Source organism: Chiloscyllium plagiosum, chromosome 14 (genome assembly GCF_004010195.1).
Source record: "Chiloscyllium plagiosum isolate BGI_BamShark_2017 chromosome 14, ASM401019v2, whole genome shotgun sequence".
NCBI lineage: Eukaryota > Metazoa > Chordata > Chondrichthyes > Orectolobiformes > Hemiscylliidae > Chiloscyllium > Chiloscyllium plagiosum.
The window spans coordinates 59,040,545-59,052,969 of NC_057723.1; positions in this window are offsets into that span (position 1 = coordinate 59,040,545).

The following is a 12,425-nucleotide window of genomic DNA, read 5'->3' on the forward strand; positions in this document are numbered from 1 at the left end:
GTTGGTGGGGGCTGTGGACCTGACGAGGGAGTCACGGAGGGAGTGGTCTTTTCAGAACGCTGATAGGGGAGGGGAGGGAAATATATCCCTGGTGGTGGGGTCCGTTTGGAGGTGGCGGAAATGACGACGGATGATACGATGTATATAGAGGTTGGTGGAGTGGTAGGTGAGGACCAGTGGGGTTCTGTCCGGGTGGCGATTGGAGGGGCGGGGCTCAAGGGCGGAGGAGCGGGAAGTGGAGGAGATGCGGTGGAGGGCATCGTCGATCACGTCGGGGGGGGAAATTGCGGTCTTTGAAGAAGGAGGCCATCTGGGTTGTACGGTATTAGAACTGGCCCTCCTGGGAGCAGATGCGGCGGAGATGAAGGAATTGGGAATATGGGATGGCATTTTTACAGGGGGCAGGGTGGGAGGAGGTGTAGTCTAGGTAGCCGTGGGAGTCGGTGCAGGGAATGTAGGTAGCGGTGCATGGCTGCAAGCGTGGAGCGAAGGATCCGGAGGGAGATCTGTTGCTGGAGGCTTCGGATTTGTTGTACGCAGGGAATGTAGGTAGCGGCGCATGGCTGCTGCAGGGAATGTAGGTAGTGCAGTATAGAGTACTTGCTGGGCAATGAAAACCCCGCCAAAAAAATGGCATCACGCAGATTTAGCCAGAAGGGCACATGATTCTTCCCAGTGTTTCAACTGAGCGTACAGTGGAAGGCCAATCCACCACTTGATGCAATGCTGAGGAAATAACATGACAGCAGGAAAATGATAGGTCCTTGCTATCCTATGGATATTACCACAAACTTTCAGCATCATAACCTCTAGCTTCACTCTCAGGCCCAAATATGTGTAAAGTCATACATGATTCATGCCATATTCGGAATGGAAGACCCACCTCCAAATCCCCCATCCACAGCTTTTATCGAGGAACACAAGGGCAGGGCCTTTTTCACACATACACAATTCTTTGAAGTAGCTGCATGTTTAAACATCTGGCTATCTTTAAACAAGTGCAATTTGAATTTCTCAAACGTCAATCTTGGGTTTTAGACATTTTCAGGAAGTATTTGGTGATGCAAACTGCTCATTTGAAGTGGTAAGATATCCTTTTGGATGCTGCCCAGTGCCCTTTAGGAGAGATCAAGTACCTCCTTTGAAATTATTAAGGGAATACATGATTATGAAAAATAAAAGATAACGTATATGGAGCTATTAATTTGTGAAGTTATTTAAATCATTTGTTTTTTAATTTTGAAAGAGCAAAAGACAGCCTGCTGTTGAAAAAAATAATTATTTATCATTTCAATTAAAGTTGTTGACATAAGCCTGTGCGCTATGATTAGTGGAATTTCTGCCTGACTGCTCCTACACACATCATTATCACAATGCAGGGCCTGTAGCATCACAATTTGATTCAAAGCTTCAAGTGACCATAAAGAGTTTTATTATCTTTGACACAATCTATAAATATGTATATACATATTTTAAGGGAGTAAATATTTGAAAGAAATGTTTATTTTTACAAGAAGTTTAAAATCTTAAAGCAAATATAAGGGATTAAGTACTTGAAGGTACTTAACTATATTGAGTGAACTTTTTCAGTTAGTGTAATTTTTAATTATGGTGGAATGAAATTGTTACATAAACTTTATTTTTTCATTCCTGCATGGATCCTGAGGTCTGCCCATGGTAGATACTATGGAAAATATGAGTATATGAGTATGAATTATGATTAAGTTATATGGTAACAGTGGTTTTGAAATCTCCCCTACATGTTGAGGTGTTGTGCAATAGTGAGGTCCATTTTGCATGCCTGAGTTCACCTCGTGTAACTGCTGCAGGAGCATGGCGGAATATGGCACGGCCCATCATGTGATAGATGATGAAGCAATGTATACAGAGAATGTTGAAAGATAACCGTGGAATAACGTGATAGGCTGAATGTAAACCGGAAGACAATTGTAGCAAAATGTGATTGGTTAAGGGGATATAATGTATGCTTAATGCGATTGGCTATGCTAATGTAATGGGAATAGGTTGCGGCTATTAGAAAAACATCAAAAGAGAGTAACTCTGGGGCGATCAGCGAGTACTTCTCTGGTTGTCATAGCTTTTGTTTGCAAATAAAGGCTTCACATCTCGAGGAATCTTCTGCATCTCCTGGTCATTCTCAAAAGGCGCGGTCCTCCTCAACCAAATTGGCATAGTCGGCGGGATCAGATAGAGACCGATATGAAGGAGATGGCAGCCCGAGGGTACTTCCTGGTTCATTCGGGACCCTCCCGAGCCTGACAGAATAAAGGTTAGCCAGTCACATAAAGAGGTAAGCATTTTGCTGTTAATTTGGTTTGAATTCTGTTGAGTGAGGTAGGTCCTCGGGGACACTGAAGTGCAGAAAAGCTGCTGATCCAAAGAGCCAAAGAGCCCGGTAATAAATTGAAGTTTGAGGAGACTAGAGGATTGATCAAGAAAACTACACAGTGGGGTGAGTAAGAATAGAAAATAGAAATTGCCTGAAATAAAATTCTACGTGGTGTTGGTAAGTCCCTGTGGTTATCGCCTTGCAGGTAACGCAGGTCTGAACAGACAGAGCAGGAAAAGTCCTTGTAAATATTGACTTGGGAGAACTGAGAGACTGAACGGATGAGATAAGAGAGAAATCCTGTGGATACCGGCCATGGAGAAGTATGGGTCTGCTTGGGCTGAACGAATAAAATGAGATTATCTTTATTAATTAATTGAAACCAAGAAAGTTTAGGCGCCGACAGATTGATAAGAGACAAATAAAAGTTGTGACACTAGAGGGAGAAACAGCAGAGGAATGTAGTAACAATTGATGAGGTGCCATCCAGACTGGTGAGACGACGAGGAGTGAACTGTGAGGACGGAGACAATAGGTTAACCGGACTGGTATATATATCACGATGAATAGAGGAACCGCAGTTGAAATATTGAGTAAGAAGTTCCCAGTATCAAAAATGACCTCATTAGAATTGCCGAAAAATGGGAAAAAAAGAACAAAGAAATTATTAGCCAAAAGAAGGTACTTTTGATATTAACATATGCAATGAAATGGAAGGATTAATTAAAAATTACAAATCAAAAGATAAATCTAAAAAGAGAAACCAGAAGAGGGAACAGGAAGCAGAAATACTAAAACTTTTCAGGCAGGTGGGAGAAAACCTGAGAAAAGCATACCAGGCACCAGTAGTGACCAGGCAAGCTGCCAAAGAGCAAGATAAGCAGCCTGTGGAAACAGAAGGTCGGGAAGAGAAGCCTCCCTTATATCCAGACTTGAAGGTATTAGACAAACCCCCTCCCTACCCAGACCAAAGGAAACCCAAAGCAGTGTCCCTTAATAAAGGAAACAGTAGAAATAGAAGGAGAAATTGAATGGGTTGAGGATGAAGATGAGAAAAATAAAATGAACCAGAGGAGGGAGGAAGTGAAGGGATTGATCCAGGAAAGAAAGGATGATACAGAAAGAAATGGAAAAAACGAAATTGCAAAGAACGGAACTGGAGGAGGAACTTAGATTACTGCAGGCAGTACGAGAACAGAAAGAGTACGAGAAATTTCGAAAGTATAGAAGGGATATTGAATGGGGTCAGAAGGAGAATGACCCATGGAAGGAGCAAAGGGAAGTAGAAAAGTGGACAAGGAGGAGAGCCCGAATGGGACCAGTGGGGGAACGAATGGGAGAAGTTGGAGGTGGAATCAAGGTCAGGATCTGAAGGGGACTCACTATATGGAAGGGATAGTATGGAAAAGGAATACGTTGAAAAAAATGATGTCATTGCTCATAAAAAGGAGGGAGGTGGGGGGAACAGCCACAGAATGTTCCTTGGGGAATCAAGGATCTGGAGGGGCTGAGCAATTCATTGCTCGGTATACATGAGGATGCAGGGAAATGGATTAGAGCCTTTGAAGATGAAATCACGAGACAATTGTTAGCCATGGGAGATTTGAAGGCACTGCTGGTAAAGGTAACGGGGCTCCCAAAGTTGGTTTGAAGAAAGTGGTGGACAATCCAATGATTGATGGTGCTGGCTTTAACCAAGTAAGGCAGAGGGTATGACGGGCCCTCTAAAACTATTACTCACCTAAAATTGATCCCAAAGCTCTAAGAGGGGATCCACTGGGAGATACTAAAAACCTAGCTGCCCATCTAAAAAACCAACTAAAAAAATGGAGACTTTAAACGGAACAAGACAGAGAAGGCAACGAGCTGTTGACCACAATGATCCGGCCATTTTTGATGCGGTGCCCTTCAAGTCAAGTCAAGTCAAGGCTTCAAGAGGTGGTAGGTCTAATGTCAATTGCCCACCAAGAATTCAGAGACCATGTAGTCCATGAAAGACAGAAAGAAATTGAACAACCAACTGGAGGAGGTGCAAAGAAAGCTGGCACAAATGCAGTTTGAGTAACTTAAAAAGAGAGAGAAAAATAAAAAGATGCCAGTGACAACTGATTTGATAGTCACCACTGAAATTAACAAAATGCCAACCCAGGGAGGACCGTTATGCTGCCTAGCAAAGGCCGGAAAACCCCATGCCAATAATAAACCTCTTTTGAGGGGAGAGGGAGCATTTCCACAGATGTTGTACCAAGGGCAAAATAAAATTAAACAACAGTCAAAACTGAACTGGGGCCACCAGGGAAGGGGACAAAGAGATGGAGGTCAAAAGGGTTTAATGAGGAATCAGACACAGAAAGGGCCAGAAGCAGTATGTTGGGGATGTAACCAACTAGGCCACATTAGACGGGACTCTCCAAATAAATTTTGGTCTGTCCCGTTCCAGCAGGAGCCAATGCACGAAGAATATCTGGCCTTTCTGACCCAAGCCCCAACGGGTCCAATGGGGCCTGTGAACCCTTACAGGATGTGCTAGGGGTGCCCAGAGAACTCGGGTGGGAAAGGACAATACACAATGGTGACATGGGAGGCTGAACAGGAACCCATTATACAGATTAGTTTAGAGGGACACCAATAATGATAGACACTGGAGCCACGTACACTTGCATTCAGCCACAATGTGCCTCCCACCTTCCCATTTCAGGGACAACCACAGTTAACATGATTTACAGCTCCAGTGAGTTTAAAAATGGGAAGCAGAGAAATAGTCTTGCCGATACTAATGTCCAAGGGAACGCTGACTAATTTTGCTTTGCTAAAACTAGAATTGAAATTGGAATGTACTCAAAAGGGTTTAACTGTAGAAAGGGCAAGTATCCAGTTGGTAATACAGGAAGCCAGAAACGCTAATGTGTATTAGATCGGTGACATAGATTGTCACCTTTGGGACAATTGGGGAAAATGGAAAGAAGATATTCTAGCATTACAACCGAAGGCTAAACTACCCAAATCTGAATTGCATTGTACAATGATATTTGACGAGACTCAGAGTGAGGCACTAGAAAGAAACCCAGTAGCTCCTAAAGAGTGAAGCTATAATAATAGGAAGGCAGGGAGCAGCATTACAAATAAAAAGAAACAAATTTCTGGAAAAATAGTACAGCGTACCAGGTGCCATGTCCCATGTGAAGATGCTAGTAAATGAGGGACATCAGTCCAAACTCTTGGAACCCATGGTAAAACAAGCAGAAACAATTCGTGATTGGCAGGTGGTGACAGCAGGGGTCTGGACATCTGGAAATAGTGACTATGTTAGAGTTGCAGCGTGTATAGAAATGGTGGGAAATCCAAAGGAAGTTGAAGTGACTCTCCAATGAAATATGCCAGTGTTAATTGGAGAGGACCACCACTAAAAGGATAAAATATTGGATACATTACCAACTATTTTATCATCACAACATGACACAGATGTGAGGAACGTGAAATCAGCAAGCCCGGTAGAAATAAGACTAAAATGGGGAGCAATTCCATCCACCACAACAATACTGGGTGAGTTGTTGTGTAGGGTGGAAAAACAAAATGTGGTAGAGGAGGGAGAGAAATGGGTATGGCACAAGAAAGACCCATGAGGAGTTGGTGGCAAAGGTTGTCATTGAAGATATGAAGGGTGAAGCAGGGTAGGAAGTAGCATGGATCAAGGAGTGTGAGCAACCCAGGGCTAGAGATGCTTTTGGTTTTAATGTTTTTGCTAAAACTGACACTAATCCCCACAGCACCAACTTTTAAACAGTCTACCTCCACATTCAATAGCTCTAGTGACTGCCTTTGAACTTTTCTAGTCCTGGCAAACCAGACTCCAGTTAGCAATTGAAAACTCCCAGAATGAAAATCAGACTGAGGGGCACACTGCTCCAGTCAGGCAAGTCCTGATTTTCTGTACCCAAACCTGAGTGAAAATCTAGCTTTAAGTGAATGGTCCAGTAAAGTTTTGACAACTCCTTTAGAAATGACTAATTTTAGCTTGAAGATGTTTTGCTTTATGGCTTTACTGACAATATTTGCAATACAACATTTAAAGTGATGAAAAGCAGAATAAGACTCTCTCTAAAATAAATGTACAATTTTAGTTTTATTTATGCTTGTGATATAACTGAAATGTTTGTTATTTTCTCTCTTATAAAAGGTGGCTGCCTGAAGGATTTCAATAAGATTTGTTCATCTTTTATTACAAGTGTTCATCATGCTTTCATTTTGCAAGGATGCTGGGAGCAAAGATCTGTTATTCATTATTTAAATTTATAGACCAAAATGTATCAACTCCACAAGTTATGAACTTCAGCAAAGTCTCACAATTCCGAATTTAAAAAAACACAAATTGGAGAAATCACTGGAGATCATGATGCTTTGCACTAGAGAAACACAGCACAAATAAATGTTCCAGTTGACAGGTTGTTGCAATTCGTTTTGAAGAGAAAATTACTTTAAAAATTACATCGTTATGGTTTGTTCCACCATGTGGAGTTTAACAGATTTGACTTAAAGAGCAAACATACAAATAAAAGTACACTGCAACCACTGTTTGTTGCTCACACAACTCATGTAGAATTAAGAGCAGAAGAGCTAAGAGCAGAAGTAAGCAATTCATCTACTCAAGCCTGTTCATCTAAAATCACAAACCTTTTATACTGATGAATCATATGGCGATATGGGCTGTTAATTTACACATAAAATTATTCCAGCTTAAATTTTGTAGAGATAAATGCAAATTATGTTTATTATTAATTTGTTTTTCATCAATGTTCATAAGAAATGCAATATTTCTTAATGCAAATTTACAAGTAGACACAAAATAAAACATAGTGTACTAAAAAAACACACTGCTGGTTATAATTCATTTTTTGATAATTTTTTTTGGAAAACTGCAGTTTGAAAAGACAAGCTATTCATGGACTGTGGCCTACTACAACAATTACTGTTTTTTCTGATGAATATCTTTTGAGAATATTATTTTCTTCTTAGGCATTCCATAGTTCTTCATCGTAAGGTGACAGATCAGTCCAATGCTAGTTCTGTACAACTTGTCATAAGTGGGGCAGATGGTGCTTGAAGAAGTGGATGGATGGGATGCTTGGCTTTTCTCACAGTCCTTCTGCTGTTTGTATTTGACCTTCATCTGGGTCTATTGAAGATGTTTGAGCTCATTGTCACCTTCACGGATGCTTCTTCTCTTTTATAAGGCAGTCCAGGACAAGAGATTCCCATGAGTCAGTGGGAAGGTTGCATATATCCCTGGAAATGTAGAGGACATCCTTCAAGCATTTCCTTTACCTTTTTGTAAACGCTAGCCATGAAGAAGCACAGAGTAAATTTTAAAACTTATCCTGGACATCTTATGTCAGGCATCCAGATGATGTAGTCTGCTCAACACAACTGATTTGACTGTAACCAGAACCGTGATGCTGAGGGTGTTAGCTTAAGAGAGGACACTCATACTGCTATTGAGTTTGCATAAATTTGCCAAGGATATATGTAATGTATTGCGAAGCACACATAATGTACATAGATATAACTAGTGTCAAGTATTCAAATTTAACCTACAAAAATGAGAAGTATGTAAAATGCCAAATGCTATCCAATGGAAATTTACTTGTCTTGCATTTTATCAGCAGTAATGGTGAAGATTAGGAACATACGGCTGTAGCCTTATGGAAAATGTAGATAAGTGTAGCCAGAAAACCATAAAACGTAAAATCCTGGGAAGTTGCACTTCACTCTAAAGAGTAAAACATTGCTGGCTTTCCAAAATGTTTGCGATATGCAAATACATCTCTTCATTTTAATGAGGAAGTGGTGTAGATGGTTAATTTTATTTGTAGCCAAATTTCTATGTTTGAAGACAAAAGATGCATTTCAACTGATAGTTAAGTTTTTAATCTTTTCCTAATTAAACATTTTGCATGCTATTTCTAAACAACTGAACACTAATAACAGAATGGAAGTTTTCCATCTGACTGACAGTCCATTAGTTATCAAATAAACTTGCTCCAACTCTGAAATTTAAAATAATAGCTTTTAGCAGGCATCAGAATTATTTCAGCCAAGTCCTGGTGGGGTCAATGGAAGATAGAAATAAGTTCTGCTGATATAATTTCTTAGATTCCACTTTGTTGTTAAGTTTTAAGTGATTCCAGTTGATGGGTAATAGATATCTTGTTATTTCAGCATTCATAGAGTCATAGGGATGTACAGCATGGAAACAAGCCCTTCAGGTCCAACTCATCCATGCTGACTGCTTATGTTGAATTAATCTAGTTCCATTTGCCAGCACTTGGCCCATATCCATCTAAACCCTTCCTCTTCATATACTCATCCAGATGATTTTTAAGTGTTGTAATTGTACCAGCATCCACCACTTCCTCTGGCAGCTTATTCCACACATGCACCACCCTCTACGTTAAAAATTTACCCCTTAGCTCCCTTTTAAATCTTTCCCCCTCACTCTAAACTTATGCCCTCTAGTTCTGGACTCCCACCGTAGGGAAAAGACATTGTCTATTTACCCTATTAATGCCACTCATAATTTTATAAACCTCTATAAGGTCACCCTTCAGCCTCCAACGGTCCAGGGAAAACAAATCTATCCTTATCGGCCTCTCCCTATGGCTCAAACCCTCCAACCCTGGCAACAGCCTTGTAAATATTTCCTGAATCCTTTCATGTTTCACAACATCCTCCCTATATCAGAGAAATCAGAATTGCACACAATATTCCAAAAGTGACTTAACCAATGTCCTGTACAGCCACAACACTACCTCCCACCTCCTATACTCAATGCTCTGACCCAATAAAGAAAAGCATGTCAAATGCCTTCTTCACTATCCTGTCTACCTGTGATTCCATATTGAAAGAACTATGAACCTGTACTTCAAGCTCTCTTTGTTCAGCAACACTCCCCAGGATCTTACCATTACGTGTATTGGTCCTGCCTTGAATTGTCTTTATAAAATGCAGCACCTCACATTTATCTAAATTAAACTCCATGTGCCACTCCTCGGCCCATTAGCCCATTTGATCAAGATCCTATTGCACTCTGAGGTAACCTTCCCCACTGTCCACTCCATCTCCTATTTTGGTGTCACCTGCAAACATACTAACTGTATCTCCAATATCTTTTATCACAAGCCTTAAAATCACTCACTTTTGACATGTCCTGGTATTATTCTTTGAAATATAATCCTTTTAATTGTGTGGGCATTAAACACTGCCTCAGCTGAGGCTCAGTATGGAAAATCTGGTGGATAATCTGGCACAAAAAGAACAGATCCAGCACAACTTTCCTTCCTTTAAAATAACTGGAACAAAACTATTGGAAGGTTCTGAAATAATTCAGCTATACTCTACACCAGATTTTCCTTCCTGCATTCCTTCCAAGGAGTAAAGACAAAAATCTACCACGTGTTATAATAAGTTAAGGATAGATCAAGCTGAATTATTGCTTTGAAAACTAGAAACAACAATATTTTTGAGATTTGAGGATTGAATGGCATTTCCATTGATTTGGTCCACAGCTTGCAGACTGCTGATCTTGCTTCTGCACTTCTACAAATAATTTTGCTGCTGGAGGATTTTCCAATCTCTTGGATGTCCATTTCTGAGGTTGCAATTCTTAATAATCATGATAGTTGGTCCATATCTTATCTGGAATATGTTTAATCCTCTGTGTTGTCTTACTTCTTTGAAGCTCAAAATTGTGTTAATTGCACAAAGACCATGTCTTTGTGTTTCTTTTATTCTAAGTCTGTGACTGCACTGCTTTAAAACAATGAGACTGAGCAAGAGTAGGCAGAACAGTGCCAATGGGTTCTGAAGAAGGGGAAACAATCACATGATAATGCTTGGCTCCTGACCAGGTGACGATGTCATCTGTGCGACGAGTGCAGCAGAGAAACCTTTAGTCTTCAAAGAGAAAGCATTGAGCAAATCCAATTCTCTTTCCTCTGTAGAGGTGCCAGAAAGTCTCCGTTTGGCATCCACCCTCAATTCTCTGAAAAGTCCTTGTTGAAGTAAGAGTAAAATGCCCTTAGAGATACTGAAATGACAAATTCTCAATTAGTGAGTGAATGACTGAACATTGGTCGGCAAACAACATTGTTTCAATAGCACCGAACGATGAGGAATTGGAAGAAACCAAAAAAGAGCAACTCATTCATTCTGTGGTCCAGACTAATGCTCCCAATAAGCCTCTCAAAAGCCAGGATAAATGAATTGGTAAGTAAATTAGCAGTGAAACAGTATGTCAGGATTAGGAATGCAGGAAAGACTGAAAAGCTAACACATAATTTGGGATTATGAGAGATTAAGGACAAACCAGCAGGATCAGGAGCAAGAGAGCAAGAGTGTACAAGAGAGAAAGCGAGACCATGAGAGAAAGTGCAGGAGAAAGGAGAGGGAGAGTACGAGAGCGAGAGTGAGAATGCAAGAGCAAGACAGACAGAGAGAGAGCAAGTGTTGAGAGAGCGCAAAAGGGAAAGAGGAGAGCACAAGAAAGAGAAAGAGGGAGGGGAAAAGTGTGTGAGCACACATGCGGGAGAGAAAGTGCAAGCTGCTGGGAAAGAGGAAGATAGTGCATGAGAAAGAGAGACAACATGCGTGTGTGTGTGTGTGAGAGAGAGAGAAAAAGAGAGAATTAGAGAGAGTGCAAGAATATAAGAGAAGGAGTTTTAGACAGTGCAAGATTGATCACACGAGTGCGTAAGAAAGATAGAGAGAGACAGCATGTGAGAGAGAGAAGCAGTGTGCGTGAGTGATAGACAAAGAGAGTGAGCAAAAGAGAGCTCGCGCAAATGACAGCACATACAAAAGAGAGCGAGAAAGAATGAGAAAAAGAGCACAAAAGTGAGAGAAAGTGTGAGTGTATGTGAGAAAGAGAATATAAGAGAGAATTATAGAATCCCTACAGTGTGGACACAGGCCCTTTGGGTCAACAAGTCCACACTGACCCTCCAAAGAGTAACCCACCCAGACCCATTCCCCTACCCTATATTTACTCCTGACTAATGACCTAACCTACACACCCCAAACGCTATGGGCAATTTAGCATGGCCAATTCAACTAACCTGCACATCTTTGGATTGTGGGAGGAAACCAGAACACCCAAAGGAAACCCACGTAGATATGGGGAGAATGCGCAAATTCCACACAGACAATCATCCATGGGTGGAATCGAACGCTGGTCCCTGGCACTGTGAGGCAGCAGTGCTAACCACTGAGCCACTGTACTACCTCCATGTGTAGGATTATAATATGCTTGTAAATCTTTTCTGAACCCTTTCAAAGTCCTTCCTATAGGAAGAGGACTAGAATTGCACAATTACCTGTGGGGAGAGTTGATTTACTCCAGGGTAATGAGTTGACTGGACTGAAGATTATAGTTTCACCTACAATCAAAGAATGCCTGAAGGAGGTTAAAGAGATGGAACATTCACAAGAACAAGTTCCAGATATTTTTTACATTATGTGTGGTGAACAGAGCAATAGTTAAGGAAAATCCATCAGCAGAGGTCAAGTAATACCATAGGCAGATGTTGAATAGCTTTCCTTAAGGATGAAGATAATTCAAAAGAAGAATTTGGCATGCCTCCATTAATTGAGGATCAGTCATCAAATCCAGTGTTAAACAAGTTAACACAAGCAGCTCACAATGCAGTTGAAATTGAAGGAGTTCTGGAATACTATTATATGAAAAACAGAGTTCTGATGGAGGCAATGGAGACATCCTCACAGACTCATGGAAGTCAAAAGGGCAGTTCTTCATCAAATAGTGTACTGCCCCAAAATCGTAACAAGATATTGCAAGCATCACATGAAATTTAAGGCATGTAAAAATGTCAAAAACCCAAGCATTGATAAACAGACATTTTACCCGGCTAAAACTTCATATAGTGCAATACTCTGAAATGTAGATTCTGTGGGACCAGTATCTGAAACAAAAACCAGATACGAGCATATCCTTATTATTATAGATATGATATGACAATACAATTTCCAAAATCTATTCCTTCAAGCACAATTTCAGATAAAG